The following is a 17,707-nucleotide window of genomic DNA, read 5'->3' as shown; positions in this document are numbered from 1 at the left end:
CCTATTGGTCGGAAGAGCTCGATGCATACGCCTGTACGACTCGTACAAGCATTTTTTAACGTAATTTCAATCGCGATACCTCATGTCAATCAAAAATTTGTTTTTAAATTGTGAAAAGAGTATTCAAAAACTTTTTTAGCTCATAAAAAAGAGGAATGTTTTCTCTACTTAAAATCCAAAGCAAACGGAATTCCATCAAGACAGGCAGAATCGACAGCTATCTGGAGACAAAACGAATAGGGCTATGACGTATGCAAAAGAGGCGGGGATTCGTATTCGGAACCGCATTCGTAGTCTTCAGATCGCTTTCTAATGCCGAAATGAGCTTCGGCCGAATTGAACGTTAGCCGAAGTGATCCTCTGCGGCCGAAATGATCGGACTCGCCGAAATTCAGCTTGTTTTTGTCATTGCTCACCTACTATCGTCTTGCAATTACAAACATCGCCGTTTGGATTTACAACTTTACTGTGCGTATTCCTTTGGCTTTTCTCCTACGCACAGGGCTTTTTTTATGCAGAATTGCGACTCAATTGACTCAATTGCCTGCTTTTACAATACTGAAGCTGCTTTGGAAAAGCTGTGCGGATATTGAATTAACGGTGCAACTTGAAATTTGCCGCAAACGACAGCTTGTTTTCGCATTCCCGTCAATAACGCAGACTGCGATAAAACAGCAAAAAGCTATAGTGCCGCGCATACTGGGGCAAAGAGTACTGTAGCGCAAAAGGCTATCTTGCCCCACTATAGAACACTGGGGCAAAATAGCCTTTAAGCCAGTCTATTTTTGCACCGAGCGCGAAGCGCGAGGTGCTGCAATAAGTCTTTGTCAAGAGCAATGAAATTTTTCTGACGCCACGAAAAGATTACGTCACGCTTTTCCAATTCCACAATCCCAGTACCATTTCCCAGTGGTACGGGCGCTCGCGCTCGTGCAATAATGTGGTTCGCAACCACCGCTAGGAATAACAAACTATGTCACTATTCGTTTGCCTACATTCAGGATTACTTTATCAATGTGTAGACAATCACCGGTCAGGCCATATAATCCCATAAGATCCCATAATTAATCCCATAAAATTTATCATAATCTCGTAAGAATTCAGCATCTGCTTAGCACTAGTAAATTGCCAAACGCAGTCCACTGCACGAGCCGTGCCGGCCCGCGCTGAAGCTCGGACTTGGATTCGGAGTCGGATTACTCAAACTTGGACTTGGATTACTCAAACTTGGACTTGGATTCGGAGTCGGATTACTCAAACTTGGACTTGGATCCCTCAACTTGGATTACAAAAGTTGGATTACTTAACTTGGATTACTTAACTTGGAATACTAACCTTGGATTACTTAAATGGGATTAATTAACTGGATTACTTAACTTGGCTTTCCTAAACTGGACTAATAATTTTTTTTCTAAGGTAATTCTTAAGTTATTCTAATGTTTCTTCGGTTATTCTTAGGTTTCTTAGGTTCTTAGGTAATTTTAAGAAACATAAGAAAGATAAGAAACCTAACAAACCTAAGAAAAGCCTAAGAAACCTAAGAACAACTTCAGAAACCTAAGAATAACCTTGGAGACCTAAGAATAACCTTAAAAACCTAAGAAACCTATGGAGCCTAAGATTACCCTGAGAAAAGGAAAATACTAAGGACGAGAAAATAGGATAAGAAAACGTAATCCAAGCCCAAAAATATGTTGTCCAGTTTAGGAGGTTCAAGTTAAGTAATCCAAGTCAAATAATGCAACTTATGAAATCCAAGTTAAGGGATCCAAGTCCCAAGTTTGAGTAATCTGAATCCAAGTTTGAGTAATCCGACTCCGAATCCAAGTCCAAGTTTGAGTAATCCAAGTCCAAGTTTGAGTAATCCAAGTCCAAGTTTGAGTAATCCAAGTCCAAGTTTGAGTAATCCGACTCCGAATCCAAGTCCGAGCTTCAGCGCGGGCCAGCCGTGCCTGCCCTTCCCTACGGGAAAGCCGGGCTCGATAATCATAGCTGATTCGTGGCCTTGCAGGCTTGCATCCTTTTCTAAGCTAAACAGTAGCACTCATACACTGCATCGATTTGATAAGAAGTTATTATTTTTGCATAAGTCAAATTATAAATTTGAGTGAGCCACATAGCAGTCGTTGCAGCAGTCGGAGTAAATGCAACTGCAGGGCGCAAAAAACTGTCGTGAACGCATTGCTTGCCTGGCCTCTGTCACAGAGACCAGGCAAGCAATGCGTTCACGACATCAATGTATTCATGCCCGATTCCAGCCCCACTTCTATTGCTTGATTCGACTCAGATGCTTTTTTTTAATTTCAAAAAACAAGTCACAGACTCCGAATCAGCGTAAAATTTTACTGTGGCTTTCTGTCTGAAAGGTTTGTTGCCTTAATGGATAGTCTGTAAATCACTGTCATGCGTCTACAACTTGATGGCCATGCCGGGATATACTATATGGACAGGTGAAAGGCAGTCGCACAGTGCGTTAAAATCTGAAGAAGATTTAATAATGCAGCCGGTGTAGATCAGTGGTAAGACGGACGGCTACAGACGCAGTTGGCACGGGTTCGAGTCCCGTCATCGGCAGATTTTTATTTCTTCAGTATCTTCAGTAAATTCAGAAATTCGTATTTAAATTTCCTTTATAAAATCAGCAGTCTTTTCCTGTCGCAGGCGTCCGGCCTTCTAAGACAGGTATGAATTTGCAGAGAACCAAAATCTTCCTTTACAAACTGTTAGAGACCGCTCACTCGAGGCGGTAGACACCTCTTGTGGCTTGCTCTGTCGCCCGCACGCAAGTGGCCACGCCACTCGTGCCGCTCATATAAGCTGATTACTCAGCGTATACTTTGTCTATGTTGACCAATCAGCGCACTCGCTATGCACTCGTGGGGGTGTGGCCCAGCCTACGAGCGATTCCATGCTTTGCGGTAACAGCTGTTACGCAGCTGCAGCACGCCGCTTCATTAGGTTGATTTTCACCGAGCTCGCTGGCAGCTACATTTTTCCACAGTGATTCCGCATTGCTTTTCTGTTGGTTTTTGTGGTTGCTTTATTGATATTCAATAAAGGATTGCTCCCATTCTCTCTGCTTCTGTGGCGTTCTGACATGGTAGAAGCACCGTTCGGTTTTCTTTCTGCGAACCTCTGAACCCCCAGTGGAGGCAAATTTCGGTCGAAGGAATTCACTGAGTCCATAAGTAGACCAGAACCTGCGACCTAGAAGAGGCCGCCATTTCATCTCCTGAAACAGGTTCCACTGGGAACCTGCAGAGCGACGGATCTAATCATACGGGCATGCGCCTAAAACTAGGTGCCCCCGCGTCTTGGCTCCCTGACCCAAAAAATAAGTAGGAACGATCAAGACCCAAATAGCGCCCTATCGGGTACGCTGCGGCCCTCACGGTAGAAGAGGGTGAATTGGAGCGACGCAGCAACAGTTTGGACGAACAGATTTCCCGGTAAGACCTGCTGTGGCGTCGTAGGGTTTTTGACCATAGAATTCGGCGATTTCCCGGTAACCGTAAATTTTAAAAATTAATAACTTTTAAACCTTTCGTCCGTTTTGCATAGAAGTTTTGTTTTCGGATTCTCCTAAAAAAGTACTACTAGAATTGTGTACTTTTACTTTCTTAAAATAATTCCCTGAATTATCCTGAATTTTTTCGGCGAACAAAACTGCCATTTTGTATAGCCAGAAATTTCGCGAAAAGTCGCGTGACGTCAGAGTGGTTTACTTCCTTTAATTTTCGACCAGTCCGAACAGGTGGGAAACTTCCCCGTGTTATAAGACTCGTAGTGAGTCATATTGTTTTTGATTTTTGCTCCCGGCACGCTACTCGTGACGTAGAGCTAACTGCAAGACCATTTCGTACGTGACGTCACACTGGTCAGTAACGTAACGTAGGGCCATAGGCAGCTAACGCTATTCCTAAAGCTCCAGCGCACCTGAGCAGCACCGACCCGTGATCCAGCCAACGTTCCGGTCCAGACTCAAAGATCAAGACCAAAGAAAGTTGTAAGTCCCAGTACCATGGGCCAAACTCACAGCGCCTTGGGCCAAGGTGATGCCATACACCAGGCATGCACAACCCCAACAGAGATTGTTCAGTCCGATGGACGGGCGCCGGACCAACGACTACGCCCAACCTCTGGGCAAGAGTTACGCCACGCGCGACACAATGGGACCATACGGTCTTCGTAGCACCAGGCGCACTGACTCTGACCCGGACCAGCCAAACTCGACCGGCTTAACGAGTTCAGTCCAGGCCAAGGAAAGGCGGGACAAACAAATCCTGCCACCTGACTTGGACACAAGTGGGAAAAGCCTCGACGTCACCCGGGACAACAGATTCCTGGAGGCGCGCGAGGCATTGTCCGAGGCCAACTCGCCGAGGGACAGACCTGGCGCCGATACCTCAGCCCAGGCCAACCTTGACACCCAGGGCCCGACAGCAAGTCCGACCAACTTGGTCTGGACCGGGTCCAGCCTGAGGCACCAACGGTGACCAAAGGTGGGGGCAAGGTAAATGACCAAGGCCAACTGCGTTCAGGTCCAAAGGCCCATGACCAGGGCCAACCGCCCGTGAGTCAGTCGCCAATCATGTTCAAAGCAAATGGCTTGAACCATCCAACGCCATCTCCAACTAACGACATTACGGACGCGACTGGCCGGACTAAACCGGAACCGGACCTTCCACCATTGGACCTGGAACATTTGACCAGGACCACAATAAGGACTGACTTAAATCAGTCATCTCTAGACATGAGTCGCGCCGCATTCAGCCAAGACAAGCTGATCCAGGCAACCCCGCCCGGGGACATCGAGGAACCCGAAGTCCTCAGGACAAGAGTGCGGGATCTGACTAAGCAGTTTGTCGCCGTAAACTAAGTCGCCCTCTCAGCCGAACAGCTAATGAGACAGGAAATCGATAAGTACCGGACCCTCGCATCCAAAGCGGATGGAGAGGCCAAACATGTCTTGGCCCTACAGGCCCAGACCCAACTTGAGATGACCAAACTAAAGTTGGCCCCGTGTCTCATGTTGAGCGAGACCAGCTCAACAAGGACATTCATCGCCTAGAAGTGGCGGTGGCGGGACTCGAATTCATACTCGCCTCAACGAGGAACTAGTTGGCCCAAGCCAGGACTTACCTGACCCAAGCAAGGGCCACTATCGACGAAACCGATGTGGAGACGGATCGCCTACAAACGGAAAACGATCGCTTAAACGACGATCTCACCAACTTCCAGGACATGATCAAACGCCTCCGCAACGACTTCAAGCTGCTGCTTCAGAATTACCAGACCCTGCTACAAGCGACTCAACCAATAGGACAGTTGGACCAAACGGTTCGACATATGGAAGCGCAATTCTTGCAATTCCAGCAGCAGAATGCTGCCCTCCAGGACCAGCTCAGGACCTGGAGGGCTGGTGATCTAGGGCCAACATGACCGGATCATCAATCTGGAGGCCAATAACGCCAGTCTGGTCAAGGATTGCAACGGCCACCCAACGCATCACCGAACTCAATGAGGACCTGGAAAGGCTAAGCACCGAAAACGCCTGCTAAGACGCGGAAAAATCACATCTCGAGAACTTATATTCTGAGATGTCAGCGGAACCACCTTCTTACCAAACCTTTCCGGACTTGGATACACAACGTCGACATGCTAATGTCGGAGCCATCAACGGAACGGAGCCATCAACGGAAAAACCACATCAAGGGCCGATCATACCGGCGCCCTCGAGCCCCGTGAATCAGGGATCATCAATTGCGACACCAACCTACCGCCACAGCCGATACCGACTACTACCTCAGCCACTATGGGTCAATCGACCACAGTGACGCCCGCCACACTGACCCAACCGTCTGTGTTAAGCAGGCCATTCAACTTTGTCCCGAGCAAGCCGACGTCTCAAAATCAGACGCCGAGCCAAGGATTCTTCGGGTCAACCACATTGTATCCATCCATCTTCCGAACTTGAACTCCAACCCGATGCCCATACTTCGTCTCGGCCCAGGCTCCAATCAGTGGCGTGGATCCAAACCGGACCAATCCGCCGAGCGCAGTGTTCCAGTTCAAAACACCACATCAGAGACAGGTATAAGACTAGAGTGGCACACCAACGGTGCAAATGCCATTCATAGGCCAATTTAGCCTAACTGGTTCTCCTACCTTATCGGCAGCCCAATCGGGCCAAGCCCAACCACAACAGGAGCAAAGTGTGCCCCCGGGCCAGAACGCGCCCCCGCGCCAGCCCATGGGCCAGAACGCGCCCCACCCACCCGGCGCCAAGCCAACGGCAGCGGCACCACGCGGACCGGCTGCACAGCCAAACCCGGGCTAGAACGTGCCCGTGTTGGTCCAGCTACCTAATGGGACATATGGATGATGGTGTCCAACGGAGCCATGCAATACCCGCCTGCCCCAGCGCCACAGGTACTGCAACCACCAACACAAGTAGTGGTGTAGCAGATAACGCATGCACCGTCGCCAAGGGCCAGTCCACCTCTTAACAACTTGGAGGCCATCGACCGATACGTTAAGGCCAAAAGGCCAACGCGAAAGCTGACAATCGTACCACTCTTCCATCCTTCGACGGCGACAAAACAGAAGTCAAGGGATGGATTATCCAGATGAGAATGATCTGGCAGCAGTCATCCGACTTAGACCAGCCGGACCCGGACTTCATGGGCCGAATTTACGCGTTCTTGACCAAACCGGTAAAGGAGTGGCATACGGGCCAGTCCAACCGCGAAGATGGCGATGGTTGGACAGTCGAAGAATGGCTCCAGAAATTTAACGACCGATATGGCGACGAAAATCAACAGGCCAACGCTCTAGGTGAAATCTCGCACCGTAACTACCGTCACGGATTCGAGAGGCTTGAACAATACTACGATGCGATCCTGACTCTCCAGGCGCGCGCCAATTTGGATGACACAATGACTCTGCACTCTCTGAAAAGCAACGTGCACGAGCCTGAACTGCGTCGCGCTCCATCGGACACCACGTCCACGCCTAGACAAATCGAAGGCGATACATCAGGCGGCACTTTGATCGTCCGGCCAACGGCCAGGAAATTGACCGGAGATAAACCCAGCACAGCTAGAGCGGCCACACCAGCTACAACTAGTGGTCCCGAATCGTCCAGGTTCAGAAGGAAGAAGAGGACTCCCCCAGAACCGGAGGAGCCTCCCTCACAGTGGTCACTCCCAGCATGGAGAGGACCACCTTTGGACATGGAGCTCAATCCAACTCGCAGGCCCACACCACCAGCGTGGAGTAGCCCGCCAATGGATTTGGAAGTTCCTGGCCCTACCAGGCCCGGACCATCCATACTTAAGCCGACAGCTTTGGCTAGCCAGCCAAATTTGACGCTTCGGGGCCTACCGACCAAGAAGGAGCAGTCACCGCCGAAGAGGTTCCCTGGGAAAGGACACGTGCTCTCACCACCAGAGGAGAGACCACTCCCATCGGGACAACGAAAATTTTGCGGGACGAGCCCAACGACGCATCGTATTCGGTTGACCCAAACGAGCCCAACCAGCCAGTATCAGATGGACCCGCATAATGAAATGGTTAGCGACATCATAGAAGTTGATCTTCGCTTAAACCTAACTGAAGAGGATATGCGCCAGCGGATACGCGCTGGCGATCCAATCTTGACTGACCACGAAATTGACCGCGTCAACCGAGGCTGTCAACTGTTGGTCCAGGAACGGAATATCCTCATCAGACGACTCGTGGCTATGAGAAGTAATAGCCAGGCCCTTCACCAACGCCTACTGCCTGGCGATATCATCGAAGACGCGATCTATATACGCGGGCCACATATCAACCTAAGGGCTTGGACAGTAGAACGGCGCCCAAGCCCAAGCCCACCAGTGGGTGACCAACTCTCACCGGAGGAGGTCGAAAGTGATGAGGAAAACCCTCATCTCCCAGCGGCCTTCTATGGTGTACTGTCCAGTGAAGAGGAAGAAGATTTGGATGAAGATGTCCAAAGGGTCCTCTACGAGACTGCACGGGCCAAATCTCCTCAACCGAGGAGATCGCCCCGCCAAAGTCGGTCTCCCGAAAAACGGACTTCTCGTGGTCGCGCCACATCCACACCGGCGCGTTTGCCAAGTATGGCTACTCCAGGACCAGTGCCTGCCAGGTTCACACCGAGCCGGTCAGGCAAATCACCAACCAAAGAGAAGATGGACACTTCATCTTCTCAAGAGCCAGTCATGACCATAATGGTGGAACGGATCCCGCCACCTACGGTGGCCGCGGATTCAACACTTCAAGAAGTTCAGGTCCCCGTGACTGCACCAGCACCTTTGGTCCCGGAATCGACCAAAATAGTCAATGAACTTCTGACCGAACAGGTGGAAGCCGACGCAGCCCCTGATGCCCATGAGTACCCTGACTCCTACGGAGCAGAGACATCTTGTGGCCCATGCTGAACGTAATGCTAGACGGCAGTACCCTTACTTCCTCAGAAAGAGAAAGAGGCTAAGGATCAGAACAAACCGGAAGATTATGAAATGTTCACGGAAATGCTCCGCCAACTGGGGATCAGAATGGTGGAAGATTACTGCAACAGAAGGCGCCCCTCACTGGAGAAGGACCCAATGATGGCCGAACCGTTGTCATCATTGGCACCAACAGTGGTGCCACTAAAGACGCAACCGCCCGCAGCACCTGAACCGATGGATACATCTCAGTCAGGCCCAATTGTGGCTACGCCACAAGCAGAGCCAACACAGGCGGGACCATCGAAGGCCAACACCCTACCAAAAGTACCAGCTGGCCAGAGTCAACCAGAAACAGGTCAAACGGCCGTCGTTCCAACATTCTTGTCGACCATGCCGGCCAGGGTGGAAGATACACCCTTTGGCCAATCCGTAACTTTCCCTGTAGCAGGGACAATGGAAGACTTGGCGTTTGGCGCATCGGTGATCCACTCAGCCAACTCTCAACGAGCTAAGCAGCCAAGAAAGGGTGAAAAGCCTTAGAGGGCCAAACCGGCCTCTCGTCCAACCTCCCCTCAACCGAGCGGGAGTCAGGCGCAAACACCACGGCCCGCAACGAACCCAGAGGCTGAACGAAATCGCCAGAAGAAACAAGCGGCCAAAGGCCAGAAGAGTCGCGAGGCCAAGATCGCCCAGCTGGAGAAACGGTTGTCGGGCGACGAGGATGTCCAAGTCCTATCGGATAGTCCGGACAAACCATGGCCATCACAACCCCTGGACAATTTAGGACCATCACAACCTCTAGGGAGAGACCACGATAACCCGTTATGGCGTGATGAAGACTTTGAACCAGTTCCTGAGGGCGATCCACCCTCAGAGGAAGTCATGCTCCCATCACCTTGGGACGATGAAGCTGAACTCCCAGACCCAAGACCAGAAGCTACCCACGTCGAAATCCCAACGGGTTACGCACATCTATGGGTGGCAGCCGCAAGGATCATCAGGAGAGAGACGGGCCGAGACCTACACCAGTGTCTCGTTAGCGTCCTCCGAGCCCGCATGGCGCTCGGCGAAGAATTCAGAGGACTCCGGTTAGCGGACCGTGTACTTACGGCACCCTTCATGCGACGAGTAGTCACTCTCATCCTCAACTTGGGCCTTCTGGTCCGCACACACCGCGACTGGACAAGCATGACAGAGATCAACGTGACCCACCGGTCAGCTGGACTCTCCCGCAGCCGAGATACATCCTTCTAACAGATCTGCCTAACCATAGGGTACTTACATGACCCAAGAGGTTCTAACCTGTTGCACATCTCCAGGGCAATCGGCGCCCTTTATTGCAAAGGACAGATCGATCTCGCCCAACTAGCAAACCAACTGGGTGACGAACTGATAGCGTTGCTCAGAGAAGGAACTCTGGAAACCACCAACGCCCACTGCGCTGAAACTATACGCTTTGCTGTCCCAGAATTCATCCCGCAGAAGACCCAACGGTTTCTGTATGTGTCGCATGACATAGGCACCAAGAGGGACTCGGGCAGAAAGAAAGCGGCAGGACCAAAGGGAGACACCTTAAAAGGAAGGGCCAAAGAGGTGCACGATATGACCCAACTGGCCAAACTTCCTGGTCCGAAGAAGTTACCCCAGGAAAAACCTCCGCGACCATCAGTTACCCGCCGGAGATGGCTTTACGGAAGGAACAGGAGGCGGAAGGTATGCTTACGACCGGAACCCGGCCGTCGCCACGGGACACAGTGTCACTGCCCAGCGCAGCTGGCCGGTCCAGACAACCGTCACCATCCCCGTCAGCCACTTCCACGAAGAGCCGAAAGACCACGGCAAAGAAGGTGCACGGGAAGAAGTCGCCAAGCCCGCCACCCAGCGACTCGGACTCTGAGGACTCTAGACCTGAGAACCCAGAGTCAGAGGAAGAAAAGGAGGACCAGGAAATGGAATCCCAAAAGTCCAACTCTGGTGACTTAAACGACGATGACCAAAGCCCTGGCAAATTGACCATAAATGTCCCACAGGACCACAACACGGAAATCCCTCCAAGCGACGAAAATCAGGCACCTACCGGTGACCAGAGCATGGAGGACCAGGGCGGCGCAAAAGGTGCTCAACCCAGTGACCAGAGTGGTGCCCGACCCGACTTGGCCAATGTGAGAGATACATTTTCTTCAGAATCGGACTCGGGCGAGATACGCCACACCCTGCCAGATCCATGGCCTGAGAAGCTACGCATCGATTATGTCTCGCCACCAACACCAAAGGTGGCCAGGAAATGGCCGGGCGGAGATCCATCGAAAAAGATGAAGATTTCCAGCACGGACAAAGGATGGGCATACGCTAAGGCCGCCCTACAGGCGTTGTCCCAAACGGGCACAACTTACGCCACAGGGAACCTGGCCCACCAGCTCGTCGAAAAATGGCACGGCCCATGGTTGTCCAAATCCAAAGTGAGGCTGTACATCCAGATGGCATACAACGAGGGCGCCATCTTGCAAACTCATACGCCCAAAGCCGATGTTTTCTACACTTTCCCACCGCAAAGGCGGGAAGCAGCCGCAGGGTTATTGGGAATGGCGGAACGCTATCCTTACAGTGCTCACCACCAAACAACATCCTCTCGGCCTCACACGTGGAGAAATTGCCAACCAACTCCTGGGCCATTACCACTTGGAATATATGGCGCACCACCCACAGCTGGTCGATGGAACAGAATACGTTTCTGGTCAGGGTCGGGACATGGGCTTATTCCCCATCTTCGAGGATGTCCGATATATCGTCCAAAAGATGTAGCGAGAACGATGGCTTGAGCAAACCGGATGGCTCGAGCAAACCGTTGATGAGCCTGAGTCCAGCAGCGCTACCGCATGTTGCGCAACCCACCTGACCGTTATGGCCCTCGTCCTGCCGCCACCCCCACTTTGGCCTCCACCAAGAAGAAACAGAAGCGGAGGCTGTTCATCAATGACCAGTGGCGACGGTCGACCATGCGCAAACACCCTTGAACCCTGATGCAACCAAGATATAGCTTGGACTGACATTTCAGATGTATTTTCAGAGGCTTCGCATGTAAATTCAATTGAATTTCCAAGCCCCTGCCTCCGTACCACGGGTTCACTCCTCGGGTGTGTTGTTCGCTGTTGCGGGAATTTCAGAGTAATTTTGTCGATTATCCGGCTTTACTTTCAACCAGAAAACAAGCTGCTAATTAAAAAAAAGAGAAAGCGCATCAGGCAGCGCAGTTTTCCGAGTGAAACTGGTTAGTGGCTATCATCGACGTACCCACTAATGGGTACTCGATAACTACGAAGTGCTTTGTACGAAGTGCGAAGTACGTTACGAACCATCCTGTTTGTTTTACCCTTTGTACTACTACTGACTTTTTATAGTAGCAAGTTTCTCGGCAAGATGCTAGCCGCACTGCGTAGGTTCTGCAGTGTACAGCGTTTTCTGCCGCATTCACGTGTTTTGGCGACTGTGACTAAAGATGCAATACGAGTGGCATGAGCGAAAGCCCCACTAATTAAATTTTTTCTCTTAATTGAATTTTGTAAAACAAGCACTTTTGCAGCTATGGTGGACAAAGGGGACACTATTTCGGACCTTGTGTGACCTTCTTAAAACAATAAGGTGACCGTAAAAAAATCTGCAACATTTTTCCAAGCAAAACAAAAATAGGACAACGCGGAAAAATGTTAAAGCCCATACGCTATTCCCATATTGCTGCGAATTGTTAGATTGCGCAAATTATTGCGTTTGTAGCCCTCTAAGGCCCTCTTCGTATTCTAACTTTCTGTATGACGCTCGTTATCCCCATAACGCGGATAGAAAAATGTGAGACATGCTAATAAGTAATGACTCCAGGCTCAAGATTATTTACATTAGCATTAAGTTCTGGCTGTATGTAAGTGTCTTCCTCACTTGCAGTTGCACCATTCTACAAATCCTGTTTCATTGCACTTACATGTGACCTTAGTTCAAACGATTGTACCGCAAGCAATGTTGAAATGACACATTACAGAAAGCACAATTGCCAATACCATCAGTAATTCGGACACACTGAACATTGTAGATATGGTTAAGTTTACGGAAACTCCACGCTATACAAGCTTGTCCGGTAATTGACAACCGCACAATCAGGCGTGCCGAGGGTATACGAGGCGTAGCGTGCCTAGCCATTGTCATTTCAGATGAAACAGAATCGCGAGACATATAGGACTTTCTTAACAACCATATGCAAATCTCCATTCCGAATCCGATCTAACAAGTTGCTTTTGCGTCATCTTTCTTTTAATATCATTTATTATAACAATAGTTAATTAAATAAGGTTATACTTGACAGTTGACACTGCCTTGTGCATATCTGTTTGGGAGTTCAATTTCGAAGTTATATTACATCTGTACTCTGTAGTTGTGCGATGCTGCGCAGAATTTGAAAGTGAATATATTTTGTTTTTGAATTGTGCTAACGGTAAGCATATCCCAGTAAATGGTTTTAGATTATGGAATGATTCTGTCATCAAATGTGATTAATGGCTGAGATTATCTAAAAACGCGCGCTAAATAAAACGTTTAGTTTGGATCTCATAGGGCGGGCATGCGGTGCCTGGGATATCTTCAGGATATATATGAAACTGGTGCTAGTAGTTAGTGCTAGTTACTGCTATTTGTTATATTTTTACTATACTTTTTATAATTTAAACGAAACATCAAGCAGCAAAATCGCTGATATTACAGAGTACCTGAAGATCGCGGTTTTAACATTTCACAATATAATTATGATAAAATGAGCGGAAGTTTATGCAAAATCGACAAAGTTACTGTTTTGCGAAACTCCAACGATCCGTTTAAACTTTTCTAAATTAGTTCATTTTTGTATAAAAGTTAAAAAATGGGTACTAATAAATTGTAGAAAAGTGCTGATATGTAACACATACTCTGTAAGTCGTTGCCCTAAACTTGTCATAAATCGTTTTTCACAATCGAGTAACAATAAGTAAATGACGCTCGCACTTCACAAGTTCTGTACAAGAGTAAATCGAAAGCCATGCAAGTACAGCGAAGTCGCCGCCTTGGTTACGTGTATATGGCAAGAGCTATAACTTGGGACATTATTTACTTTTGCATAAAACCGAGTGGGACATTTTGCTGGTATGGCTAAAATTTTTAAGATTAGTTTAGTTTTGTAGTAATTCTTGTGGTGAATAACTTCTCTTTGATTGTACTTAGAAAAAACAAGTAGAGGAGTGTGTACACGTTGTAATGTAGACTGCACTGGTGTTTTTCACATAGACGCATATGCTTAACCTTGCGAAGCGTCTCATCTCAAATGACACAATAGTGCCGAAATCACACCTCATTAGCGATTGTGCCGTTGTCAATTTCTGACGAATCAATACAGCGAAACAAACTCGTACAAATTCACGTGTAACGCCAAACTTCACCCTACGGAGCGCCACGTCTAACTGCTTAAACACAATAAAGTGAGTTTGGTTGACTGGCGGCTTGCTGCACGCCAGATAATTTAACGAGAACAATAGAAGTAAGTACTAGGAAGTACGTATTCTATGGGGCGTTTTCTCCAGTTATTGATGGAACTGCTAGAGCAAAGTGCATTCCGACCCAAAATAGTCATCTTTGCTAAACTGCTTATGGAGATCTCCGTCATCAGTACAGGAATTGAGCTCTTTAGTAACTGTTCCTATAACTATGTGGCATAGTACATTTACAAGAGAGCGCCCGCACTATCAGTGTCCGCAGTCAGCAGCTGTGGAAAACCAAAAGGATGCCCGTGCACCAGCAACAACGCCTGTGTTTACCCGTGCTCGCAGCCATAATGTTTATTTAATCTTCACAAGAAATTAGAATAGAAATGCTTATTACATCCAAATTAATGATTGAAATTTTCCTCATTCTTATGCTCGATAGTATCCGCGGCTGGGTGTTTCATGTTTTCACTTATCAGTCCTCTAATCACATCCGATGCGCTGTCGGGCATCGTCAAGCCGGACGATGGCTGTCCCGAAACGTCAGTGTACTGAGATGTCATCTCGGAGTAAGTTTCTTCAACAACACATCCCGATTCATCGTGGCGGACAGTATCAAAAGTCGACGGGTGAGCTGGTAGCGATGCACCGGTCAAACGCGACGACTGCATAGTGATGCGGCTGAAGGCGTTGGGATCGCGTGCACGACGAAGCAGTTTGCGCAGCTGGGAGCGCCAACGAGAATTATTAGTAGATTCCTTTGCTGCCGATAGACAAGTAGAAAATTTTCCAAAAGATGAGGATTTTGCATGTTGGCGTTGGCGTTGTCGTTGTCAACGGGCTTCGTTAGTGTCCATTGTATACCGTGGTCATTGTGGATATCACGAAATTTGCCTTGCTCAAAGACGATCTTTTCTGTAGTACCATGACACTTAATTAATGTACGAGTACAACAGTATTCGTACGCTATTTGAAATTCCACAGTCATAACATAACGGAATTTTTTACAGAAGTGTTTTGGGTTGTAATTTTTACGATTTCTTCGTCGGTGATTAATATTGTGAAAAATCTAATGTGCAGATCTTGACTTACTGTTGCAAAATTTTCCCGTGTTTGACACCGCGGGTGGATGGTAATGTTTGTACGTCACGGACATCAGGGTCAAAATAGGAGCAAACAAACCAGCTGACCCAGGCGAACATGCAGGAAGCAGGCTACTATGGACATGATAAACGGTATTTCCAAATCGCTCGCATTATTCTCTAAGTAGGTTTTGGAACAGTTTGCCATCGTCTTACGGTAAACACAGTTGCCACCACGGAGAATATGCACGCAACAATGCACAGGCGTGCGTAGATGTTTTTCAACAAGGCTTCGGTTTCCCGCCTAAGCAAATCGCGTCCCTGATATAGAACGAGACCGATGAATCCAGTTCCGAGAACAGCGGCATTGCTCCAATACGCCGCATATGCGCCTTTATAAACAAAGTTAAGCTGGACTGGCTGATAGGGCGTTTGATCATCCCATGTCACCTCGTGAGGAGTGTGTGCATCACCTACAGTACAATTAATAATGTTTTTATGGAGCAGTCACACTGTCACAGACAGTACGTCATAAATTCATAATACGTTGTATCGAAGAAGCGATAGAGCGGCGTTACTTAAATGTCATCGTTGAGTGCTATCATGCGTGCCCTGCCATTCTGGTTAACGCCAGATTGGCAGGGACAAGTCCTGAGCGCTTTCACGGTCGGGTTCTGCTAGCATCCGCCACTGGAGGCTCTCTAGCACCCGTGTAACATCTCACTTCGCCATACTCATCTGGTGGATCTGATTCGCTTTGTTCATCCGTCTCTCATATCATGGAGTTGAATCGGTTCCTGAATTCATCCCGTGGAGAAGACTTCGTCGGCCTTGGTGGCGGGAAGCTCGGTGTTTCTGAACGTTGTGCTCGATGTGATCTGGGGCGTGTATTAACCCAAGGCGCTTCGGCGCATTTCCGCCATTCAACCAGTGACCTAGTTGGTGCAGCGTTCGGGGATTCTGCTGTTTTTGCTTTTGGGAACGGTGAGGTTGGAAACCGTGGATGTGCGCTCGGGAGCCGCGCTGACTCCGAAACCTGCCGTCGCTTGCATTCGTCATTTTCGCATTCCGAATTCATGCGGCCTGAGGGTGGGGAGCCTGGAGTTTCTGGATGTTGTGCTCGATGTGATCTGGGGCGAGTATTAACCCAAAGCGCTTCGGCACGTTTTCGCCGTTCAACCCGTGACCTAGTTGGTGCAGCGTTCGGGGGGCTCTGTGTTTTCTGTTTTCGGGGACGCATGAATGTTCATTCTGGAAGCTGTCGTTTCGCTCACATTGGACCGTGGAGTGGATCTCCCGAACCCTCTGGATGGGTGGATGGGACGTGGAGGTGTAAATTCGGAGTCTCTGTGTGTCATGCCCGATGGGATCTGGGGCGAGTATTACCCCAAAGCGCTTCGGCGCGTTTTCGCCATTCAACCAGTGGTAAAAATCCAATATAGGGACACCATCAGGATGACGTCATAATGACGTCATTTTGCACTCATTCGGCTAAGAATTTTTTTCTGAGTCGAATGAGCTGAGACCGAAAGCAAGAAACTTTCACGTGACCGAGTTCTAAATCTTTATCTAAATAAACAAGAAAATAATTTATTACTGAGAGGACGTCATAACGATTTCGTTTAACAGCTCTCCATTCTGTTACCTATTCTGGAGTCAAATAAGCAAATGAGCAACGAATAAGCCTAAGCAACTAAAAGGACATCTAGAATAACACAAGGAAACCTAAGAAACGTAAGTATAACATCAGAAACCTAGAATAACCTAAGAAACCTAAACACTAAAGAACATTTTAGTGAAAGTAAGCAAAATCGAAACCTAATCTAATAAAATTCGGGAGGAACCTAACAAAGCAAAAAAAACCTCAGCAACCTAATAACAAACTGTAAACAACCTAATGAATCTAGAAAAACCTAAAAAGATGATTAAGGAAATTATAAACGGAAGAAAAATTTGAAACATCTAACAAACCTAGAAGAGTCAATTTAGCCTATGCAACTAAAGAAAACAGGGATCTTATTAGTTCTTCAGCCTCGTTTAAAAAATGAGAAACATTACCGTGGGGTGCTACTGGTCTGTCTCGTTTAAAAGAGCTACATTACTGTGGGGTGTTACTGGTTCTGTCTCGCTTAGAGAAAGGAATAACATTGCTGTGGGATATTAATAGTTGGGTCTCGTTTAAAGAAAAGGGTAACATTGTTATGGGATAATAGTTGGGTCTCGTTTAAAGAAAGGAGTAACATTGCTGTGAGGCATTTACTAGTTCGGTCACCCCACCGGACTTCTGCCCCCCCCACCGGACCTTAGCCCCCCCCACCGGGCCCCCGGACCTTCAACAGGCAAAAAGCCTCATCGGCTTCGGACAAGTCCCCAATAGGGATAGTCTGACTTTTTGGCCGAAGGGACAACCCGGAGGCTACTTCAAGGCTCCAATAGAGCCACCACCGCAGATGTCCGGTCGAGACAACCCATACGAACGGAAGTTCGACCAAGGTTACGCCCGACGGGATAACGCAGGCGGGTATACCTTCCGTCATGCTTGCCCGGGTAACGAACCTCACTCGTCGGACTCCAACCGATCGAGTAAGTCCGGCAAATCCAACAAATCCAATCAGTCGACTAAATCGGCCAAGGAGAAGCGAGATGCGCGGATCCTGGCGAACGACTTCAC

General features: G+C 48.6%; 1 long non-coding RNA gene across 4 annotated transcripts; it reads right to left on the bottom strand.

Moving 5' to 3' along the window:
- Nucleotides 1–14,069: 14,069 nt before the first annotated feature.
- Nucleotides 14,070–16,875, bottom strand: LOC129586961 (uncharacterized). Of its 4 annotated transcripts, none has more exons than XR_008690248.1 (3): nt 16,682–16,875; nt 15,047–16,605; nt 14,070–14,869 (listed from the first exon to the last, which is right to left on the bottom strand). It is a non-coding gene; the product is annotated as an uncharacterized LOC129586961 (long non-coding RNA). The 4 variants fall into 4 exon arrangements; XR_008690249.1 differs by lacking the exon at nt 16,682–16,875 and having other exon boundaries at nt 15,047–15,509; nt 15,615–16,672; XR_008690251.1 differs by lacking the exon at nt 16,682–16,875 and having other exon boundaries at nt 15,047–15,509; nt 15,761–16,672.
- Nucleotides 16,876–17,707: the final 832 nt, after the last annotated feature.

The sequence above is a fragment of the Paramacrobiotus metropolitanus genome, unplaced genomic scaffold (genome assembly GCF_019649055.1).
Source record: "Paramacrobiotus metropolitanus isolate TYO unplaced genomic scaffold, Prichtersi_v1.0 Parri_scaffold0000022, whole genome shotgun sequence".
Lineage (NCBI taxonomy): Eukaryota > Metazoa > Tardigrada > Eutardigrada > Parachela > Macrobiotidae > Paramacrobiotus > Paramacrobiotus metropolitanus.
The sequence above is the reverse complement of the archived record's forward strand: the minus strand, read 5'-3'. Positions and strand labels throughout refer to the sequence as shown.